The following is a 7,977-nucleotide window of genomic DNA, read 5'->3' as shown; positions in this document are numbered from 1 at the left end:
TCATCAGAGTTGCCCGCTCCTGGGGCTGAGCACCTGCACAGCTCACTTCTGTTTTGTGGTGGGGCTGTGGGTCCCCTTGAATCCCTGTTTTCAGCATATTTAGTTTAATCCAGGCCACACCGTACCCTTCTACTTTGTCTTGCTCTCCTGCCAAAACCTCTGGGATCCTTATCCCAGGCATTTTCGCTGCTCTCCCCTCAGCACATTCCTGGGGTCCACCCAGCAGAGGTGAGCCAGGAGGACAGTTCTGCCTCTGCGCCCGCCATGAGTTCCTCAGGCCTCTGCCGAATGCTGTCCCCCACCCCAGGTCCACACCCAGCCCACGCCGCTCTGCAGAAGAAACACTGCCACCTTGTTCCAAAGAGGAGCTTGGAACCCAGGTCTAGCCAAGCCAGCGCCCAGGGCTATAGAAGCAAAAGGAATCCATGATTTCATGACAGGATGGGGCTCCAAAGGAGAAAATGGCGCAGGAGAGGGGATGGCTGGGCTAGGAAAAGGCAGAGACAGAATCCAGGCTTGCTATCCCAAATTCCAGACCAAGAATCCTCCAGGGGAGCCGGCGGTGTCCCACGGGAAGGACCCAACCCCACCGCTTTGAGTCTGCAGACAGCCCATCTCCTCGACCCCAGTTGGAAGCCAGGCCAGGGGAGGCCCTGACTAGGGAACAGCGGATCCCCACAGCCCCGCCCACTGGGGAGGTCAGATCCTCAGATTAGCTGGTTGGAGGACGGCAACAAGGTCAAGGCTAAGTGGATTTCGGGAAAGCCGCTGCTGGTCAGCAGGCCTGGCCCCAGACCAGCAGAGCTGTGAAGGCAAGGTCCCGGCTGGACACCAGGACCCAGCCCCGGGGGGGGGGGGCAGTCAGTGGCACTGGTGGCCGCTCTTGACTCCCCATCCCTGAGCTGCAGGACTAAACCTCTGACTTGACTCCCTTTCCTGATCTCTAATTATGTCCAAGAAGCAAGTCTGACCCCTAGAACCATCAAGAAGGCCAGGGAGGCTGGCTGGTGCTGGCTGCATGCTCAGTTGTTTCTGGCCGACACAGAGTGTACGCCTGTAAACATCCATGCGGAGTGTCCTTCCAGAACCCCCCAAGCCACGAGAGCCAGGCATGAGCAAAGGAACGAAGAGCTTGTCGCTGAACACTACATCAGGTGCAGACCACATGAGCTGATGGAGAGCAGCTGTGCGACCCCGGCTCTAGGCTGCCAGCTCCTCCTGTCTGTTCCTCATACCAGCCTTACCCAGTAGTGCCACTGCCTAGTCCTGAAGAGGAGGGGCCCAGCAGCAGCTACACACTCCAGCCTCTGTCCTGCAGACAGCCACCCGGGGGCATTTGCAGTATCTTCCAGAAGGTTCTAGAAGCAGCCGGTCTCATACACCTGTGTGTTGATCTTCCTGGAGATCACCTCCCACCATAACCCGCCACCTTCAGCCAAGTTGCACTGCAGGCTGTACCGAGAAGGAGACTCAGTGAGCAGCCGAGGCCCAGACACGACGTGGCCATGAGGTGGGGTGTGGGGGTGGGGGCAGCAAGTCTGGGCAGAGCATGGGGGCGGTGCTGCAGGGGTCGTTCATCATGTGAGTTCTCATGTCCGCCAGGACACAGCCACGCCACTGGGACGGTAAAGTGGCACTTGTGTGTTCCTTATGCATTGGTCAGTCACGCTGGGTCATTAGTCCTCTGAGTGTCCCTGGCCAGGGGTCCTGGCCTAGACTCAAGGGGAGCTGCAGACAACAGCCCTGCAGGGGTGCGGCCCTGTAGCTGCCTAGAATGAAAGCGGCCACTTGAACTGGCTCTGGGTTACCAGCTGGCCAGTTCGCATGGGTTTGGCTGCTGCCTTCTCATGACCAGCCTGTGTGTGTCCCTACCACAGGGGGCCGGGAACCCCCAGGTGATGCCATCGGGGAAGGCAAGACAGCTTTAGGGTGTGGGCAGTGTGTCACTGGCATGCGCTCCTGCCGCCCCTGGTCCCAGCAGCCAGCTGGCAGCGCGGGTCGCAGTTGGTGGAGGGAGGGCAGGTGTAGCCTGTGCAGGCTGGACCGGCTGATCCCTGCAAGGGGCCAAAGGACTTCCCCTGGGTCTGAGAAACGGTCAGGACTCCTTAGTGACTGCCAGAGGAGGTGGCTCAGAGCCGGAGCCAGGAGGGAGGGATCCCCAGGCCGCCTGGAAGTCCAGCTGCAGCTCCCACTGCCACGGGCTCCTGAGCCGCGTACCAGGCTGCCTGAGGTGGGGGCACCAATCAGAGATAGGGAGACGCTTGCCCAGGTAGCTCAGAGCTTGCCGGGGTCATGGGGGACCTGCGATCAGAGTGCCCAGGGCTGGCAAGTCTCCTCCAGGGGGGCCACATCCAACCTGCTGGCCCTGGGCCCCTGCGGCAGCGGCCACTGCCTTTGCAAGTCTAGTGCCCGAGGACCTCAGTGAGGAAGCCGGGCGAGCCCACAGTCCTGCCCTGGATCTCCCAGGGCCCAGGGCCCAGGGCCGAGTCAGACATGCCATGTGGGCGCCCCCTTGTGGTGCCTGTGGGAAGGGCAGGCCACAGTGGGCTGCACCCACCAGCCAGGGGGCATTCAGCCCCGGGCCCCTGGGTGTCGGAGCTCCCCAGATGTCCCTGGAGACTCATCCCTCAACCCTTCCACTGCTGGCACAGCCTGGTACTACTCACCTCACCAGTCACAGAGGCCCAGGCTGGTAACACCAAGTGCCCGTTCCATGGGCCAGGGTCTTTGGCAGCACTGATGGGGGGGTGGGGAGGAATGTCAGCCCTGGGAGCAGGCCAGGAGGGGCTCACGGATGCAGACAGTCACCATGGACCCCGGAAGAAGAATGGGTTACAGCTGCTCAGAAGTTACAGCCTGACAGAAGCAGAAGGGGGCCACAGGTTGGGGGTGCAGGCCGGGCTAGAGCAGGAGTGACTGGGGTCCCACCAGAAGGGGCACCTCCCTCAGGTCCTAGGGGTCAGCGACAGAGGCAGGGACACCCCGGTCCTCTACCTGCCCACCCAGGCCCAGAAGCTGCTTGTGCCCTGTCTCCCTCAACCCTTCAGGGCTCCATCGTCACAGCCCCCCCCCGCGGGGCCCCTCTTCCCATGTGGCTACAGGCACAGCTGTACAACCTTGGCCAGGACACCTCTTCTCTTTCATGTTTTTTCTATATAATGTGGTGGTAATGCCGGGTGCCAGTGGCTCACATCTGTAATCTTAGCTACTCAGGAGGCTGAGATCTGAGGACTGTGGTTCAAAGCTAGTCTGGGCAGAAAAGTCCTTGACTTTTCTCCAATTAGCCAGCAAAAAGCCAGAATGGAGGTGTGGCTCATGTGGCGGAGTGCCAGCCTTGAGCACAAAAGCTCAGGGACAGCACCCAAACCCTGAGTTCAAGCACCAATACCAGGACAAAATAAAATAACATATATGGTGGCAGCGGTTGCCAGAGACCTTGAGACAGCTTCTATGAACATGTCCAACCCTACTCTACCAACAGATACTCAGAAAAACACCATAAATCAATGTTCCCTTCTCCACAGTAATGCCAGCCCCGGGCCTCAGCCCTGTACTCAGAAGAATCACTGAGAGCACAAAGATCACAGGGCTGGGGGCCCCGCAGCATTTCTGCCTCCTCCCTACACTTACTCCACCTCTTGTGCACCTCTGGGCTTGGGTGCTGACTGGGCCAGGCTCAGAGACCACGCCACACCAAACCGGGAGCAAGCCTTCTACTGACCTTGAAGACCCCAGTCCTCAGACGGAGAATGACTTCAGCGGTTTTTGGTTTGGCCACTCCCCTCCAAGACTAGGGAGCAGGAGGGAAAATCTGTGATTGGGTTGCCTTCTGCTCTTCTCCCCAGATTAAATAAAGGTCTCTGAGTTGGGGTTGAGGAAGGAAAGACAGGGGAGGGGGATAAGAGAGGGACCTGGTAACCGGGCCTCACCCCTGCTGCGCCTCAGTGGACGGAACAGTTCAAAGGCGCCAGCGAGACACTAAAAGCATCACCCCAGCAGTTCAGGAGCAAAGCAGGCAGCTGCCAGGTCCCTGAGTTGGGACTCCACTAGCCTCCTCAGTAGGAACATCGGACAGGGTCTCTGCACATGTGTGGGTAAGGGGAACCCAATGGGGAAACAGAACAGCCATGGGACAGGTGACCCCAATCCCTGAGGCCAGGTGCTTCTGAGGACCTGGCACAGACAGGCAAAAAACCTGGCGCCCTGTCTACAGGACATGGCTGCAGGAAATCAGGACGCAGAGGAGGCAGCTTGTGAGCCTGGCAACTGCTCTCCTGGCCCAGGCTGTCCCAGGCCCTGAGATCCACTGTTGTCCCCATCTCGTGAGCTGTGGATGTGACAGGAGCAGAGTGAGAATGGCAGACCAGAGGCAGAGATGAGCAGAGGAGCCTCGTCGTCGCGGGCAGTGGCCACCAGGGGGCCGCGCAGCTCGACAGAGCGGGGCTCCCAGGCCACCTCCTTGGAGCGCGGAAGCTCCCCCCACGCTAGGCTGCGGACCCCACAGATCCTGGGTGCTCATTTCCAGGGAGCTGCCACAGCTCGAAATATGGCTGGAATAAGGCAGTGAGCTCGGTCCCAGGAGAGCTCACGTACACACTGGGTGACTCCAACTCCTTCTTTCCTTTTGAGACCAAGTCTTGCTATGTAGGCTCATAATTCTCCTGCCTCGGCCTCCCCCGCACCTTTAGGGTACAACTGCAGCCACCCACCGGCTAACAGTTTATAAGAGTGTGGCGTCTACCAAGACTACTCCTGGGATCGGGGCGCCTACTGCGGGGGCGCATGCCCACAGCCATCTCAGTCTCTTCTCCAGGTCAAAGGGGCCCAGGAGGGGGCGCAGGCAGGGCGCTGACTCCCAGACGTGGCAGGCTCAGATCTAGGTGCCCTCAGCTTGGGCCATGCGGAGCTGCCGGTCTGTAAGGGGCCCACAGCTCAGCAGGGCCCAGCACCCGAGGGGCAGAGCTGTGGGGGTGTGGGCGGCCCAGCGCGGTGGGAGTGGGCCACCAAGGAGGCGCCTAGAAAGCCACCCAGATGGCACAGGGGCTTCCGTGCCGCCGACATGCCCGGCCTGTCCCTGCAGCGCTGGAGGCCCTGGGGGGCAGGGTGAGTGTGCCAGCCATGGCCTTGCAATCGGGCTGAGCATCTGCTGAGTGGCCATGGTCCTGTGCCAGGCTGCCGGGTACCACTCTGTGTCAGGCTGTGTGCCAAGCCGTGGTATGTCAGGCTGTGGTGTGCCAGGCTGTGTGGTGTGTCAGGCTGTGGTGTGCCAGGCTGTGGTGTGTCAGGCTGTGGTGTGTCAGGCTGTGTGGTGTGTCAGGCTGTGTGGTGTGTCAGGCTGTGGTGTGTCAGGCTGTGTGGTGTGTCAGGCTGTGGTGTGTCAGGCTGTGGTGTGTCAGGCTGTGGTGTGCCAGGCTGTGTGGTGTGCCAGGCTGTGTGGTGTGTCAGGCTGTGGTGTGTCAGGCTGTGGTGTGTCAGGCTGTGTGGTATGCCAGGCCATGGTGTGTCAGGCTGTGTGGTGTGTCAGGCTGTGGTGTGTCAGGCTGTGGTGTGTCAGGCTGTGGTGTGCCAGGCTGTGTGGTGTGCCAGGCTGTGGTGTGTCAGGATGTGTGGTGTGTCAGGCTGTGTGGTGTGCCAGGCTGTGTGGTGTGTCAGGCTGTGGTGTGTCAGGATGTGTGGTATGTCAGGCTGTGGTGTGTCAGGCTGTGGTGTGTCAGGCTGTGTGGTGTGTCAGGCAGTGGTGTGCCAGGCCATGGTGTGCCAGGCTGTGTGGGGTGTCAGGCTGTGGTGTGTCAGGATGTGTGGTGTGTCAGGATGTGTGGTGTGTCAGGCTGTGGTGTGTCAGGCTGTGTGAGATGTCAGGCTGTGGTGTGTCAGGCTGTGTTGTGTGTCAGGCTGTGTGGTGTGTCAGGCTGTGTGGTGTGTCAGGCTGTGGTGTGTCAGGCTGTGGTGTGTCAGGCTGTGTTGTGTGTCAGGCTGTGTGGTGTGTCAGGCTGTGGTGTGTCAGGATGTATGGTGTGTCAGGCTGTGGTGTGTCAGGATGTGTGGTGTGTCAGGCTGTGGTGTGTCAGGATGTGGTGTGTCAGGCTGTGGTGTGTCAGGCTGTGGTGTGCCAGGCCGTGATGTGCCAGGCTGTCGTGTGCTTGGATCACTCACATTTCTCACCCTCTGTATCTTTATCCAGCAAAAGAGAAAACAGCCTGGAGCAGGGAGGACCTGCAACACCAAACACAGGAAAAAAGCAAGAGAGGCACCCCAGCTCTGCCCCCATCTGCCCGGGTGTGGTGGACGCACAGGTCACCCCCCCAGCTCTGCCCCCACCTGCCCAGGTGTGGTGGATGCACGGGTCACCCCCCCAGCTCTGCCCCCACCTGCCCAGGTGTGGTGGACATGCTAGGTCACCCCCCTCTCCCCCCAGCTCTGCCCCCACCTGTCCGGGTGTGGTGGACATATGGGTCACCCTCCCTCCCCCCAGCTCTACCCTCACCTGTCTGGGTGTGGTGGACACACGGGTCACCCCTCTCACCCCCAACCTCTGCCCCCACCTGTCCAGGTGTGGTGGACGCGCTGGGTCGCACTGTGAGCGGGGCTGGGACGGGGTTGGGAGGCCTGGCCGAAGGGAAGCAGGAGCAGGACGCCGGGCGGGCTGCGTGCAGGGAGCGGCCCTGCCCTCCCACTGGATCTCCGGGGGCAGCAGGAAGCTGCCCTAGCTCCCGGCGACAGGGCTGCGTGCTGGCCGCAGCGGCCCACCAGGCTCCCCCGGGGCCGAGGGAGCCGAGACTCTCGCCCGTCAGCCCGGACACAACAGCATCTAAGGCCCTGCCAGGCCCGGCTGGGGGAGGGTTACGGGCTCAAGGCCAGCCCGGGCTACGGCGTGAGAGCCCATCCCAAACAAAACACAAAAATGGAAAGAAAGAAGCAGTCCTTTTGGGGAATGTTCCTTGCGTTTACGAGGCACGGGAGGGCCGGCTTGGAGCAGCCCACCTCCCCTGGGTCCACCGTGGCACCCCCGTCCTCCCCCAGCCCTCACGGGGCTGCCGCCCGGCACACAGAGCCCCACGCACTCCAGTGGCAGGCCCAGCTCCTGACCCCAGGCCCTGGCAGTGTCCAGCAGCGGGCTCAGCGGGCAGAACCTTCTTCACACTTGCTGTGTGTGTGTGTGTGTGTGTGTGTGTGTGTGTGTGTGTGTGTGTGTGTGTGTACATGTGCGCTGGGACTTCAACTCAGGGCCTGGGCACCATCTCTGAGTTCTTCTGCTCAAGGCCAGCGCTCTACCACTGGAGCCACAGCTTCACTTCCAGCTTTTGAGTGTTTAATTGGAGATAAGAGTCTTATGGACTGTCTTGCCCCGGCTGGCTTTGAATGGTGATCCTCAGATTTCAGCCTCCTAAGTAGCTAAGATTACAGGCAGGAGTTGAAGTGCCCAACTGGCAGTTACTCCTTTTGATGAGCATGTTTCTTCCTGTAAACCAAACCCCTGGGGAAGTACACGCAAGTTCTAAACCCACGGTGTGTTCACAAGGATCAGCAAGACACATCCTGCGTGTTCAGATGCCAAGAAGTGCCGTGTCCCGGGCCGGGCTACACGGGCGCGCAGGGGTGGCTGTGCGGTGCCTCTGGCCCTGAAGGGGCCAGTCACAAACTGGGAAGCTGTGGTGAGGACAAGTGACCAGGACGGTGGTCAGCGTGAGAAGGGAGTCCATGGGAATCCTAGCCCTGGACCCCTGCCTGCAAAACCAGCAGGAAAACCCCAGGGCACAGGCACCCGTGCACACACACACACACACACACATACATACATACACACACACAGTGTCATCCACTGTAAAAAGGAGTTTGTCTGCCACTCGCTGCAGTGTGACAGCCCGGTGAAGGAATCCAGACACCAAACACACCAAGTCATCCGACTCCATTTATACAAACTGTCCGGAACCAGCCGAGGTGCTGAGACTAACAGATCGCCGGGGGCTGGGACAGGGG

The sequence above is a fragment of the Dipodomys merriami genome, unplaced genomic scaffold (assembly GCF_024711535.1).
Source record: "Dipodomys merriami isolate MVZ:Mamm:240054 unplaced genomic scaffold, mDipMer1.0.p SCAF_4, whole genome shotgun sequence".
Taxonomy (NCBI): domain Eukaryota; kingdom Metazoa; phylum Chordata; class Mammalia; order Rodentia; family Heteromyidae; genus Dipodomys; species Dipodomys merriami.
This window is presented reverse-complemented; position numbering follows the sequence as displayed.